This window comes from Vulpes vulpes, chromosome 14, assembly GCF_048418805.1.
Source record: "Vulpes vulpes isolate BD-2025 chromosome 14, VulVul3, whole genome shotgun sequence".
In the NCBI taxonomy this organism is placed as follows: domain Eukaryota; kingdom Metazoa; phylum Chordata; class Mammalia; order Carnivora; family Canidae; genus Vulpes; species Vulpes vulpes.
Window position 1 is genome coordinate 100,176,915 of NC_132793.1, and position 16,752 is coordinate 100,193,666.

Sequence of the window (16,752 nt, forward strand, 5' to 3'; positions counted from 1 at the left end):
TACATTGTGAGTACCCTTGCATGCATGGCTATGGACACTCCAGCCCATACATATGATCTTTAGCCACCCCATATAATAACCAATTATATATATTATATTATATTATATATAGTAATACATATTATTGGTTATATATAGTAATATATATATTGGTCATATATATAACCATGACCTGAACAAATGCCACCCCTTTGCTATTCTGAGGACCTAGGGCATGAGCACTGGTAGTGAGGAACACCCAGAACAGACAGACCCAGAGCCCTGCAGGCTTTGGAAGAGGGCATGGTACCATCAGGCAGGAACTTGGGGTTCTGGTACCAAGAGTCTAGGCTGGGAGTGTGTGTTAGTTTCCTGGTGCTACTATGATAAGGTACCACAAACTGAGTGGCTTGAGACAACAGAAATATTTTTTCTCACAGATCTGAAGGCTGGAAGTCCAAAATCCAGGGGAAGCAAAGCGATGTTCCCTGTGAAGCCCACAGGGAGAACCCTTGCTTGCCGCTTCCTAGTTTCTGGTAGCTCATTGGCAATCTGTGGCTTGCTGTTCTGTGGCTTTCAGCTTGCGGCTGCAGCATCTCTGTCTCTCTCTGTTCACGTGGCGCTCTCTCCTCATATGTCCATGATTCATGTGAACTAATTACATCTACAGCAATCTTATCTCCAATTAAGGTCATATTCTTTTTTTAAAAAATATTTTAATTTATTTACTTATTTATTTGATACAGAGAGAGAGAACAAACAGGGGAGGGGCAGAGGGAGAAGCAGACCCCCCGCTGAGCAGGGAGCACCATTTGGGACTCTATCCCAGGACCTTGAGATCGTGACCTGAGCTAAAGACAGATGCTTAACCAACACAGCCACCAGGTACCCCTAAGGTCACAATCTGAAGTGCTGGGGGTTAGGATTTCAACATACCTTTTGGGGGATATTATTCAACCCATAACAGGGGGTGAAGGGATCAGACTGAAGAGGTGCAGAGCAGGGCTTCTCTTGTTCTGGGGCAGGAAGAGATGACATCTTTAACCCCGCCACCATTTGGGCATGCCCCTAGGCATCTAGACTCCTAGAAATCTAAATCGTGAGAGGTCAAGCCCCCCCCCCCCACCTTGGTTCCTCAGTTTTAGCGTGGATGTTCAATGAGTGGCACCAGGAAAGAGCCTGCTGCAGGTGAGACCACAGCAGTTGCCCCCCAAAACCTTTTTCTCTGAGCCCTCAATAGTATCTCAGTAAAAACAGCAACTTAACATTTACATGAACCATAGAAGCCTACAGTAACCTGGGTGGGGAAGGGAGGGGGTAGGAGCTGTCCTTTCAAAAGCACAGAGTGCCCTTCATTTCTCAAGGGACAGATAATTCGTGCCTTAATGCAACTCTTCATCTGCTCAGTCTCCAGCTGATGGGAAAGCAGGCTCCTGAAGCAGCTCCAGTGAGAGATAAGGCTCTTTGCCTGAAATAAAAAATTCATGAAGAAAGACTAGGGATCGGGCATTCGGATAGCTGCCAAGTTACTGTCCCTCTGGGGACATGGCAAGGAGCTTGAAAAGCCAAATGGAAATTTTCTCTTCTCTGCCATCATGCTCTCCTTGTTCTGCAGGGCTCTCTTTTCTGCTATGCCTCGTCATACCCTTTCCATCTTATTTCAGCCCCCTGGACCTGCACCGCCAATATCCATGTGCTAGGACATTCAGGTAGAACCCTCCCCTTACCCAGACCAGGCACCCGCCAGCAATGTCAACAAAATGTGCATCCTAGAGCAAGCTCGTAGGCTGACTACCTGCCAGACCTGGAAGGGCCCCAAACTATATGGCTATTATTTGTCTCCTGCGGGGACCCTACAGATTACTTCCTGTTCTAATTCCCTAAACCACACTTCTGATCAAAATTCATATGGTTGGTCAGATGGTCATAACTCAACTTGTGAAGGAAGCCTTGGATCTCTTGTCACCACGCAGGGCATGTAATGATTTGGATAAAGTTAAAGGGAAAAAAATTTCTCAAACCATAAGAGTTGGGGAATTTGACTCTCATGTAGGGATGGGCTTGAGAAGTGTGAGTGGTTAGCCTATGATATGCAAGATGGCAGAAAAGTCCCAGATGCTGTCCCAGAGAAGGTGAAGCACTGGGGTAGAAATGGGGTAGGATGGCAGGTTGTCATTGGACAGGAATCTGCCACAAAGGAAGTCCACCAGACTACTCTCAGTGAGAAGACCCAGGGGAACTTGGGTCTCTTACTGTAGAGCTGCCATGCCTCCTCCCACCCACAGGAGCCACTGTCCATGGCTGACGGAAAATCTCAGTCCACTGTCCCCTGCAGGCCAGCTGGGGCCCCCACCCCAAAGGAACACAGCTTCCTCCAGGAGCTTGGGGACCTCTCTCAGGCTCCCAATGCCTTGGCTCTTGGTTACCAGTTTTTTTAGACATTCATGAAGACCTTCCCATTCCAAGAGGGATGTGACTAGGGCAGCTGCCTCTCATCACAAAGCAATCCTGCCCCACCTTCCTGTCCCTGAGAACTACCTCTGGCTTTTCAACACCAATTCTCCCAAGCAAAGGATTTGTTCAGCCATTTCCTCTGAATTAAAGATCTGCAGGAGAGAGAGAGTGCAGGTAAAGGGCTCAGTCCTATAAGACCAACCTCCACTTCAGATGCCAATCACAAGTCCAGATCCTGTATTTCTGACCAACTATTATATATTATATAGAGATTCCCATGATCTCCTTAGGTTCCATTAACTTGCTAGAGCAGCTTAAAACACTCAGGCATAAACCTGGTTACTCACTAGGTTACTGATTTATTACAAAGGATATTAAAAGATATGAGTCAGCAGCCAAGTGAAGAAATACTTAGAACAAGGTCCCAAACAAAGGAGCTTCTGTCCCTGTGGAGTTTGGAGTGCAGCATGGTTGCCCATGGAAGCGTTTTGATTCCTCAACCTGGAAGTTCTCTGAATCCCCTCATTTGGAGTTTTTAGGACGGCCTCATTAGCTCCCGTGACAGGTTAAATCATTGGCCATTGGCAATTGAACTCAACCTCCAATCTTCTCCCTTCCTGAGAGATTGGAAAGTGAGACTATAAGTTCTAGCTCTCTAATAACAGGGTTGGCTCCCCTGGAAAACAACCCCCACCCTCAAGTGCTTCCCAAAGTCACTCATTAACACACACAAAATATACTTTAACCTCTTTCATTACTTAGGAAATTCCAATGATTTTAGGAGCTCTATGCCAGAACCATGGACAAAGACCAAATATATGTTTCATATTATAAATCACAATAGCACACTAAGACACCAAGTTCAAGTGTATTTTGATTATTTTTTCTTCTACATGTGAGAAGTCTGTGGGGCTTTTTTCCTTCAGATTATAAAAGTGAGGGGCACCTGGGTGCCTCAGTGGTTGAGTGTCTGCCTTTAGCTCAGGGCATGTTCCTGGGGTCCTGGGATCAAGTCCCGCATCAGGCTCCCTACCGGGAGCCTGCTTCTTCCTCTGCCTGTGTCCCTGCCTCTCCTTCCCTGTGTATCTCGTGAATAAATAAATAAAATCTTTAAAAAAAATAAAAGTGATTTGTACTCACATAGAACACTCAAAAACTGTAAGTATAAAAAAAAAACTGTAAGTATAAAGACAAATGGCAGGGGGGAGATTCTATTATTTCACTACAGAGGCAAATCATCAATATCTTGATGTATTTCTTTCCTATTTTTGCTCTATGTCCCTTTTTTGCACTTGAAATCATACCAAATACATTGTTTTGATCAAGAGTATCTTTCCATGACATTAATAATACTTTGCAAGCGTATTCATGCCTGCACAACTGTCCATAATTTATGTATGCCATAATTTGCCTGATCAATTCTCTGCTCTTGGACATCTAAGTTGCTCCTCTTGTTTTTCTAATTTAAATGATCTGATTCATATTTCTGTATAAATCCTTATCCATCAGTTTCATTTCCAAAGGAAATATTCCTGGAAATGGAATTATAAAGTCAGAGTCTCAAAGGCTATGAACATTTTCAGGGCCTTCTCTCATATCGCCAAGTGGTTGCTCTGGAAGGTTTTACTCACCAGCTGAGCAGAGGGCTGTGTCTACAAGACTTTTAATTCTAAGCCCCCCACCCCGGGTCATAGGGCAAAGCCACACCAGCAAGGGGTGACTGCTGCACTTGCTTGAGGAAGGAGAACAGGCAGGACTCTCTCGAGGGTGAGGCTCAGGTCTGCCAGAGCCTGCGCTTAAAAAAAAAAAAAAGATTTTATTTACTTATTTATTTTTTTTTGAGAGAGAGCACAAGCAGGGGGAGCAGCAGAGGGAGAGGGGCTCCCGCTGAGCCCGATGTGGGGCTCAATCCTCGGATCCAGGGATCGTGACCTGAGCTGAAGGCAGACGCTCAACCACTGAGCCACCCAGGCAGCTCAGACTACACTTTTAAGACATGAGTTCTGGAGGATAAAGCACACAAATCAGAAGAGAGAGATCTGTTGGCCCCTAGGGCTGAAAGGACAGTGGAGTCCTGAGGCCATATCCAAGTCCAAGAAAACAACAGTTGTAAAGAAGGGTGTTCAGGGGATCCAGTGTTGTCCATTCAGATTGGGCACGATGTGCACCAGGGGTATGTCAGGAGGAGGTCAAGCAATTGATTTTTTTTAAACCATTTAGGAACAGACTCAGGGTGGTGGTTGGCTCTAAGGCTGGCAAGAAGATAATTGGGTCATTTCCGAAGATTTTGGATTGTAAGATGGGCATGACTACGTCAAAGAAGAGATCTGAGGCTGGCCCACTCACCTGATCGATTTCTCCTGCTTACTGGATGAGTCACTTTGATTGAAGGATGATTTCCTTTTAATTATTTTTATCCTGTTCATTCAACTGTGTCAATCACAATGGCTCTTGATAGAACATGGGATCCCTTTCTTTTTAAAGATATTTATGTATTTATATATTTATGTATGTATTTATTTATTTAGAGCAAGTGGAGGGGGCAGAGGGAGACAGAGAAAGGGAGAATCTCAAGCAGACTCTGTGCTGACAGCAGAGCGTGCTGTGGGGTTGGATCTCCCAACCGCAGAGATCATGACCTGAGCCAAAATCAAGAGTCAGATGCTTAAGTGATTGCACCACCCAGGCATTCCCCCCTTTCTTTTTAAATCAAGTTTATTTTTTTCTGATTAGGCAAGTAAAACTTACTCATGGCCAAAAACCATAATATACGGAAAAATGTGAAGTATAAGGAAGAAGATAAACATCATTTGTAACCTGACCACCAAAAAGATAACTACTGTGGACATGTTGATATAAATCTTGCCAGAATTTTTTCCCCTACAGGAAAAATTTCCTCTCTCTCTGTCTCACAAGGGAGGAGGTAATCATATTGTACACACAGCTGGGGTTTTTTATTGTGGCAAAATATAGAAAACATAAAATCCACCATTTTAACCATTTTAAGTGTACAGTTTAGTGACATTAAGTACATTCACACTGTTGGGCAACCAGCACCACCATCCGCCTCTAGAACTTTTTCATCTTCCCAAACTGAAACTCCGTCCCCATGAAACACCAACGCCCCACTCCCCTCCTCCCCCAGTCTCTGGTGGCCACCTTATGACTTTCTATCTCTCTGAGTTGGACTCCTCTAAGAATCTCATAGGAGTGGAATCTGAGTATTTTGATTTTTTGCACCTGGCTTATTTCACTTAACGTAATGTCTTCAAGTTTCATCCATGTGGTAGCCTGTGTCAGACTTTCCCTCCTTTTCAAGTCTAAGTAATACTCCATTGTGTACACACTTTGTTTATCCATCCATCAATGGGGCACTTGGTACATAAGTAATTTTAAGCTGCCTTTTTCATTTAACATATTGTGGTCATTGTTTCATGTCAATAAAGTAAGATTACAGTATTTTTTAAAGATTTTATTTTAAAAAAATAAAGATTTTATTTTTAAGTAATCTCTACCCCAATGCGGGCTTGAATCCACAACCCCAAGATCCAGAGTTGCATGCTCTCCCAACTAAACCAGCCAGATGCCCCTACAGTATTAAGATTTTATTTATTTATTTGAGAGAGAGAGCTCAAGAAGGGAGGAGGAGCAGAGGGAGAGGGAGAAGCGGACTCCCCACTCCCCACTAAGCAAAGAGCCCATGTGGGGCTCAATCCCAGGATCCTGGGATCATGACCTGAGCCGAAGGCAGATGCTTAACTGACTGAGCCAATCAGGCACCCCTAGAGTATTATTTTTAATGGCTAGTTAATATCCTGTTAAGTAGATGCTAAGTTATTTAACCAGATTATAGATAATAAACACTTGATTGGTTCCAAATTTTTACTCAATAAACCTCTTGGTGCTGAACAATCTTTACAGATTTTTGTTGAGAAATATATCATACATGGAAGTATATATAATATTTAATGTACATATAAAGTTTGAAGGATAATAGTAAAAGGGATACCTTTGTACTCCCACTCCCTGCTTAAGAAATAGAACATTATCAGGACTATAGGAGCACCCTGGAGGCCCTGTCCCCAGAGGTTCCACTATCTTGAAGTTTGTGTTAGTTATTCCCATGCTTTTCTCCATAATTTTATCATAGGAGTATGTATCCTCTACCTCAAGAGACGAGATTCTAATATACACTTACAGGATAAAAGAACAAGAGTGCTATGAGCATCTTGATTCTGGCCTTCCTTTCCAGACTCAAAATAACTCTTTCTTGGGGCACCTGGCTCACTCTTTCGATAGAGTATGCAACTATTGATCTCAGAGTCCTGGGTTTAAGCCACACGTTGGGTATAGAGTTTACTAAAAAATGAATATATAATTCTTTCCATCTGTGAGAACCCTCCCCCCAACACACAAGGTTGGTATCACTTTAGGATCCCTCCACCTTCCTATATCCTTTCTGGGACATGGCAGGAACACTACTCTCTGTTCAGACAAGTAAACAGGAGGTGCCAGAGGCCTTTCCTGAGCCAACTCCCCAACAGGAATGATGGATACAAACGTGTGCTGAGCCACTGAGCAGGACCTCTTGGTTTCAGGCCAAGAGAGCCGGCAGGCCAGCAGACAGACTGAGCAAGACCCATGGTGAAGTGTTTCCCTCTAGTGTCTGCAGCTATCTGAGGGCAGGGTGACTGTGACTGGCCCAGCGGTGGTAGTCATCCCTCCGGATGCCTTGATCTCTGGAAAATGTGGCTGGGCCCTTGGGAGGTCACAGGGCTCAGGGAGTTTGGGCCCTGAATAAAGGGCCAAAGGTCTTGCGATTCACAACTCTTTCCACTCCAGATTCTGTGGGGCCAAGGCAAGAGGTTTGTTTTGCTTTGTTTTTAGAGAAGTCTGTGCCTTTGTCAGCTCATCAGGCTACTTGGGGAGGGGGGGGAGGTGGGGGGAGAGGGAGGAGTAAGGGCCCTGCCATCACCCCATCACCGTGCTCCACGGGATTGTAGGTGATAGAGAACCCACCCAGGTATTGGCCCATCATCCCAGGCTGGATTTCCACCTGGTCTTGCGGTTACAGACACCTCCAGGCTGCCCAGAGGCTCACGGGGGCTCCTTCAGCACCTAGGGGGTCAGGGGAACCCCTGGGAGTGCTGCCTCCACCACCACCACCACCACCACCACCAGGAGGCACGGTGAGCCGCAGCCGCTGGTGGGACGAGTCCAGGCCGGTGGTCCAGGTCCATGCAACCTGCCGCCCGCGGTGGGTGACTCTGCGGAAGGTCCTCTGCAGCTTCTACTCCACTCCTGCCATCATGTGGGTTCTTGGCAAAGAAGAAGAGAGGTTTGGGGTGACTGAGGAGCCTCAGTTCTTGTCCCGAAAATTTAGACATGTTACTATTTAAAATAATTATAATGAGGGCTCTCTGGGGGGGCTCAGGCCGTTAAGCGTCTGCCTCAGGCTTAGGTCACGATCTGGGGTCAGGCCCCACCTCCGGGTCCCTGCTCAACGGGGAGCCTGCTTCTCCCTCTCCCTCTGCTGCCCCCTACTCCAGCTCGCTCTCTCTTTCTCTCTCTTTCAAATAAATAAAATATTTTTTAAAAATAAGAATAAATACTCAGAAAATTCCTTCTTCTGCAGAGAGGCAGCATCATGGAATGGAATAGTCTCTAAAATGAACTGATCATCAGATTTATGGGTGGGGGGGTGTTTAAAGAAGGGACCTAGGCATGACCTCAAACCTAATGAATTGAAACCTGGGTGGGATACCTAGAGAATTTGTACTTAATATTTGTGGGGTTTTTTTTTTCATTTTATTTTTTTCTAAAGATTTTATTTTATTTTAAAGATTTTATGTATTTATTTATTTATTTGCAAGAGAGAGCACACACAAGCAGGGGAGAGGGGCAGAAGGAGAGAGAGAAACAGACTCCAGGCAGAGCAGGGAGCCCCAAGCGGGAGTCCCAGACCTGGAGTCTATGACCCCAGCTGAAGGCAGAGGCTTCACCGACTGAGCCACCCAAGCACCGCCTATTTTTTTTAAGTCATCTCTACACTCAACACAGGGCTTGAACTCATGATCTGGAGATCAAGTTGCATGCTCTACCAACTGAGCTGGCCAGGGGCCCCTATTTTTTTTTTTTATGAGGCTTTAATTCATTTTCATTTTTCTTGTATAAAACTATGTGGTGGTCACAGATGGAGCCTGGACCCTCCACAAGGAGACTCCTCAGTGTGGGTTTCTACAAGATGTCAGTGAATTCCCGATAGGGAACCTTGGTGAACACAGTCTCTTTCTGTAGGTCTTGGGAATGGCATCAAAAGGGGTCTTGGCAAAGTTGCCCATGGTGGCAATGAAGCCCCTGGCTGAGGGGTAGCCATCATCAACACCTGCCATCATCAGTAGCTTCTTGGACACAAGGGCTGAGACAGTGCCATGCCCCTGGTGTTGGGGATGAGGCGCACCAGCACAGAGTACAGCAGCTAGTCACCTTGCATGAGACACTATGGGGTTTGATCATACTGTTTTCCCAGTAGCCTCACTACACAGGGATAATGGAAAGCTTGCCCAAGATGATGGCCCCATGGATGGCCGTGGCTACGTGCTTGGAGCACTGAACACCCAGACCAATGTAACCTCTGAAGGCAACAAATGCCTTGAACCTGGTCATTGGCCAGCACGGGGTTTGCTTCTGCACAGGCATATTATTTAAGGTCTCATCCGAGGGCTGCCCCCAGGAAAGAGTCAGTCTTTCCCCCAGGAAAGATCTCAGATTCCTTTATGGGCAGGGAGAAGAGATAGATCTCCTCCAAGGACCTGATCTTTGTGTCCTTGACCCAGCATGGTGATAGGGATCCACTCTTGGTGCTCGGCCTGGACTCTTTCAGCTCTGGGGAGAGACCCTGCCTTGCGTGCTGCTGCCAAAGCCTCTGTGGAAGCCGCCAGGGCCGCCGGCCAAGGCCCAACCACAGGGCCAGCACCATCCACCATTTGGTGTTTTCTCAGAGGCAAAGCAGGAATCTGTATGCTTTTTTTTTTTTTTAAGTAAGCTCTACACCCCACCCATGAGCTTGAACTCATGACCCCAAGACAGAGAGTTGCATACTCTTCCAACTGAGCCAGGGGAGCTGGGAATTTGTACTTGCAAACAAAAAGCTCCTGAGTTAATTCTGTTTGCCACATTTGGGAGCTACTGGTTTAAGGTAGTGCTTGTCCAACCTTAAATGCACGTATGAAGCACTCAAGGGTCTTGCCAAACACAGATTCTTATTTAGTCAGTGTGGGATAGGGTCTAAGGTTCTGCATTTCTAACAGGCTCCCAGCTGATGCTGATGCTGCACATTTGTGGAGCAAGTCTTCCAGTCTTCTCAAACTTGAGAGCTCACATCAGAGCTCTGTGGAGGGCTTGTCAAACTAGATTGCTGGGCTCCACCCCAGAGTTCTGATTTAGTAGGTTAACAAGTAAGTGGGTCTCCGCTTGCTAGAAGCATTCCAGAGACCACACATTGAGAACCACAGCTCTAGGGGGAATGTGTAGGCTTTGGAATCAGGCCACAGGAGTTAAATTCCATCCCAGCAAGTGCACTGACAGATTCCTTGTTTGCTCTCCCTCTGACTGTACAACAGAATCACCTGAAGGACTTCAAAAATTCAGATACCAGTGTTCTATCCCAGATCAGATTAAACCAGAAAAGCCAAGAGACCAGAACCATGTTTTTACAAGTTCCTCTGGTGATTCTGATGTGTAGACAGGGTGGAGAGTCACTGACATACGTTGAGCCAATCTCTTCACCCAAATACAAATACTGTGAGGATTAAGTAAAAATGAAGACAGGGGCATCTAGCTGGCTCAGTTGGGAGAGCATGCAACTCTCAATCTCGGAGTTGTAAGCTCGAGCCCAACCTTGGGCATGGGGGTTACTTAAAAATAAATAAAAATAAACTTAAAAAGAAAAGATGCAAAGAATGTAGTTTGACACAGGCACACCAGGGGACCACAATGACTACTCCCCCTTTTCATCAATGCTGTCTCTGGGCCTGTCCAAGGCCCACCTTCCCATCCCACCCACAACCAAAAAAAAGCAAACCTTGTCTCCTTTTCATTTTGTTTCTGAATGGTTGCCTCCTCTCACTAGCATCCTTTTTTTTTTTTTCCTTTTAAGAAAAGATTCTGTTTTTAAGTAATCTCTACACCCAATGTAGGACTGGAACTCTCAACCCCCAAGATCAAGAGTCATAGGCTCCATCTGCTGAGCCAGCCAGGCACCCCTTACCAGCATCTGAAGTCTATTTCCTATTTGCTCTTCCCAATGCCTTTTAAAATACTCTGAAAACCCTCATCACTCAATCTTGCTGCCCTCTTGTTTCCAAGAGGGAAAGGGCTTCTTCTGTCCACCCCCCCCCTTTTTTTTATACAGAGAGAGAGAGAGAGAGGCAGAGACACAGGCAGAGGGAGAAGAGACTTCATGAAGGGAGCCTGACGTGGGACCCGATCCCGGGTCTCCAGGATCACACCCCAGGCCGCAGGCAGCGCTAAACCACTGCGCCACAGGGGCTGCCCTTCTGTCCACCCTTGATCCTGAACTTTACTCCATAGAGACCCAAAGACTATCAAGAGTGTTTGGATAATCAAACCCAAAGGCCTTTTCTCAGTGACTGCTCTCCTTCAATTCAACTGAACAAACATATTTAGTGCTTACTATCACTGGGATATAAAGATGAGTAAGTCACCATCTTTGACCTCAAAGGGTGGGGTGTAAGTGTAAGACTGGCTATTATACAAGTAAATCAATACTATTGGTGAGATAAGAGCCTTGATGTAAAGTGTGAACTATGTGGGTTGGTTTTTTTTTTTTTAGTTTTATTTATTTTGAGAAGGGGGAGGGGCAGAAGAAGAGTAAGTAGCAGACTCTGCTGAGCAGGGAGCCTGACCCAGGGCTTGACCACAGGACCCTGGGATTATGACCTGAGCCAAAAGCACTTAACGTATTGAGCCACCCAGGTGTCCCTGTGGGTTCTTGACCTCAGCACCCAACCTTAGCATAGGGCCCTGAGCATAAATATCTTTTGAATGAATTAATAAATGATTGACTGAATGAATGAACTCCACAGGAAGATGAGGAAAGGCTTTACACGTGAAATGGCCCTGTAACAGAGTCCCAAAGGATGAGTAGAGTTTTCCAGGTGAGGTAGTGTATTGGTGGGTATTCCAGATGGAGTCAAAGGTATGGGAGCAAGAAATAGCATGGCACATTCCAGAAGTGTTGGTGATGTAACAGGTGGACATAGAAGGTGTGAAGGGGAATGGAAGGAGGAAGACTAGGAGGTAGTTGGAAAGGAGGTGGAGTTCAAAGAGATACTGAAAGTCCTTCTGTGCCTCTGAAAAAGGGTAGAACATGGTCCCTGGGGAATGGGAAGCGGCTCCTGGGTTTTAACAAGGGAGTCAAGTGATCAAAATTGCATTTTAGGAAGACAGCCTGCAGCAACTTGAGCTACATGGAGGAGATGAAAGTACTTCAGAAGAGTGTATGGGGTAGAAAGGTGGAGGCCTGAGGTCAGAACACATGGCTGAGTCAGCTTCGGGAAGAAAGGTCTGTAGTGTAGACTAACAGGGAGGAAGAAGAGAGCAGGGGTGCCCGCCACTAGAGTCCCAGGCTACCAAGAAGTCAAGTAGGGGGAAATGAAAACCAACTGGTAGGTGTGGCAGTGAGTTCGGGGGAGTCATGGTGACCTGTGCCAGAACCATTCCAGTGGAGCACTGCGGGGAGAAATAGAACCATAGCCATGGGCATTGCAAGAACATTCCCTCCTCCCTTGGTATCCATAATCGGGTACCTGCGATCTCTCCATCTCAGTGGAGAAACAAACTTAAAAATATGGAGCCATGGAAATCAATTACTTTGCTGGCACCCTGAATGTTAGTTTTCTTCTTTTTAAAAAACCTTTTTATTTGGGGTGCCTGAGTGGTTCAGTAGGTTGAGTGTCTGCCTTCGGCTCCAGTCCTGGTCCAAGGGTCCTGGGATCAATTCTTTCATCAGGCTCCCTGCTCAGTGGGAAGTCTGCTTCTCTCTCTCTCTCTCTCCCTCTGCTTGTACTCTCTCTCTCTCTCTCAAATAAATAAATAGAATCTTTAAAAAAAAAACCTTCTTATTTAAAAATGTATTTTTAAAAAATATTTTATTTAGTTATTTGAGAGGGAGCACGAACAGGGAGGAGGAGCAGAGGGAGAGGGAGAAGCAGACTCCCTACTGAACAGGGAGGCTGACGTGGGGCTTGATCCCAGGACTCCAGGACCATGACCTGAGCCAAAGGCAGATGCCTTTTTGAAGCAAATCCCAGTGCTACATCATTTGACTCATAAACATGTCACTATGTACCTCTGGAATATAAAGCCTTTAAAAAACCATCAGAATACAATTAATATACCTAAAATCAACAATACCTTAAAGTTATCCAAGATTCAATGTGTTCAAAGTCTCTGTTTCATTATTTTGTTTTTTGTTTTGTTTTGTTTTTGTTTCATTATTTTGATTTTTTTCCAGTTGTTTTAATAACGATGCTCACAAGTCCCATATGTTGCATTTGGTCAAAAAAAATTAGCTTCTTAAACTTCTTTTAAATGTACAATTTAAAAAAAAAATAAAATAAATGTACAATTTTATGGAATCCTCTCTGCATTATTCTTTGCATTTCATTCATTGAAGAGGAAACAGGACAGCTGCCATCTTGACAGCTCTGTGGTTAAAAGGGTACTTCCTCAAATCACACAGCTTTCTTTTGTTTTAGGAGACTTTGTAGTGAAGTGTTAGCTAGCCACAGAAAAGCACATGAATTGTAAGTGTGCAGCCTGGTGAATTTTCATAAGTGAACACACCTGTGTAACCCCCACCCAGCTCAGGAAACAAAACATTACTGGACCTCCTTCTCATGCCCTCTCCTGGTCTCTGCTACCCCACAGAGGTGACCTGACTCATTCACACTATAGATTCATTTTACCTCAATATAAGTAGACTCATACAATAAATAGAATCATACAATAGAAATTGTGACTGGCTTCTTTTGCTCCACATTATGTCCATGTTGTTGCTTCTAGCAATGGGTTTTCATTTTCACTGCTGTATAATATTCCATTGAATATGAAGATGCTACAATGTTGATGGACATGAGGGCTGATTTATAGTCTTAGGCAATTACAAATAGTACCACCATGAACACTGGTGTATGCACATTTTTTCTGGGGTGCACACTTGGGAATGAATGTTATGTTCTTCACTGCTTAGGTTTTAATTTGGACTCTATTGCATACCACCCGTGTGACCTTAAACCCATTAGTTCAACTCTCTAGTCTTAGTTTTCTGATCTGAAAAATGGGGATAATGAATACCAACCCTGTGGCATTACTGTGAGGATTAAATGGAAGAAAACATGTCAAGCTATAAAAACAATGCCTGAAAAAAAAAACAAAAAAAAAAAACAATGCCTGGCTCCTAGTAAGGGTTAATAAGTGTTAGCTCTCATTATTTCTACCTTTTTTGTGATGACTTTTCAATCTCCCTCTTTCCTGCCTGCTAGAAGTTCTGTTCTCTCACATTTAAGGTGACCTGGTCTGCTTTTCTCTCTCTCTGGAACTTATCTATTCTCATGACTTCTGCTATCTTGTGTGTGGGCAACATTGCAAAGTGTTACACAAAATGTATGACTGCAAAGTTCCTTGCCTACAAAACTTGACCTTTCACCTACTCTCCAGTCCTAGTTTTCTGGTCACAATGCACTATTTGCCCTTTCCCTCAAATAGATCTGTTACCACGGTCTCAAGAGATCTACATCAGACTCGCCCATCCTCTTCCATATTAGAATCACCTTGGTGTCCTCTCTGACTTTTCCCTCCCCACCCCCCGCACCCCACATTTATTCTGCAGAGAGGTCCTGATGAATCTGGCTGTACCCACACCACTCTTGTCCTTTTTACTCTCTCTGTCACATTCAGACATTTATCATTTTACACCTGAACCAGTACAGTAGCCTGCTGCCTCTTCTACTTGACAGCAATCTCTCCTAAATCATCATTACCCTGAACACTGCCTCCAGACTAACTAAACAAAAGTAGTGCCTCACGATAAATAATCACAACAGAGCACCTGACTTCTGGAATGGTGGCATGAGTTGCTCCATAAACCCTCTTTACAGTGAAACAACCATAACTGGTGAAAATTTTTTGAAAAATCAAAACCAAAACCATAACAATTCACAGTCTCTGAAAATTGTCTTAAGAGCACACAGCAAATTAAGAAATTTTATTCAAGAAAATTCACTAAATCTAGGTAAGAGCAGTGAGAGTCAGTGACATGTGAGCCTCAAGCTTCTCCTTCTCTCTCTCCATTCCCAGCTCAGCATGGTGGAAGCTCCACTCGGGGCAGGTGAAGTCAAGAACACAGGGATACCACCTCCCTCAGTTCTTAGTAGTGTCCCCCAGAAGGGCAGGTTTCCAGCATTTCTCATCCCCTCCAGCTTCATGTTGCAAATGCTCTATTCCAAGAAAGATTAGCTGAGAGGTTTGGTGCTCATTGCCTCTACGCACCTCCCACTCATAAGGCATAATCTCTATCCTAGGTGTAACAGGCTGAAAAACTATGGCCTCAATCACCTTTGCCCCAGCTTGCTCACAGGGTAGAGATTCTATGGGGAGAAGGCAAGCTGACAAGACTAGAGGCTACTGCCCTTGTCCAGCACTCTGTTCATAAAGCATTGTTATCACACCAAGATAAGAAGATCATTGTGCCTGCCCACACTCTTCATGTTCTGGAGCAGTGGTTTTGCCTAGGAGAAGCAGCAAGCCTTAAGAACAGAGATCTCCAAAGCTCACCTCCATGGAAACTGACTTTATTTGGAATACAATGTGGAGAACTTCAAGCACAAGGTATTCTTGAAAACAATGGAAATTTTGTTGGTAAACAGCTAAGAGGAGTCTGGGAGCTCCATTTGAGCAAGAAGTTAAACTGCCAACTGGCTAGATGTAAATTAGAATCAGGGAAGGAGACAGCTGTAGAGAGCCCTCTTGGATGGAATAAACCTTGAAGATTACCCCTGGAAAGGGGCTTAGATTTAGTTCGACAAGACTGTGGAGCAGTGTACACCCAAGACAATGTTAAACCCAGTGGAATAACCAGCCAGCAGCTGGTGGAGGCTAACAATTAGATGTAAGATACTACAGGAGGCAGACAAGTTAACAGAGAAATCAGGTAAAGGGACAAAGTCTTGTTGGTTTAAGTTTTTTTCAGATTTTATTTATTTATTTGAAAGAGAGAGCACAAGCAGAGGGAGGCCAGAGGGAGAGACAGAAGCAGACTCCCTGCTGACAAGGGGCTTGATCCCAGGACCCTGAGATCATGACCTGAGCCAAAGTCAGACACTTAACTGACTGAGCCACCCAGGTGCCCCAGGAGACAAGTCTTGTTAAGACCACTGTCATCCCAGAGAGACAGGACACATATCCAAGGCTGTACCCTCTCAGGAGTAACATCTGAGTGCATGCTATGAGGGAATTGACTATTAGAATAGTCCAGCCAAGTCACTGAACAAGTTAGCAAGCAAACAACAACAACAAACCCCAGAGTGGGAAGGAACCTATATTGAAAGTTACCTCAAATATGCCATTTTCAAAGAAAATTATGATACACACAAAGACACAGGAATGTATGACCTATATACAAGAAAAAAAATCAGATATCAGAAACTGCCTTTGAGGGGGCTCAGATGTCAGACTTAGCAGACAAAGACTTCAAAGCAATTGTTACAAATATGGTCAAAGAAATATAGGAAACCATGTTTAAAGTGGTAAAAAGAAGGTCTGATGACAGTGTCTCACTAAGGAGAGAATCTCAGTAAAGAAAATTTATAAAAGAACCAATGGAAGTTCTGGAGTCAGGACACTTCAATACCTGAAGTTAAAAATTCATTAGGGGACCTGGAAGAGGCAACACAACCTTGAAAAAGGAGAATAAAGTTGGAGCACCCACACTTAACTAATTTTTTAAAACTTACCACAAAAACTACTGTGATCATGACAGTATAATACTGGCTTAATGAGAGACATATAGATCAGAGAACTAGAATTGAGAACACAGAAGGAAACACATACATATCTGGCCAACTGATTTTTGACAAGTGTGATATTCAACAGGAAAAGAAGTGTTTTTCAATAAATGGTTCTAGACAACTGGATATTCACATGCACAAGAATGCAGTTGGGTGTCTTCCTTACATGACACAAAAGTTAGCTCAAAATAAGTCATAGACCTAGACATAAGAGCTAAAACTAAAAAAC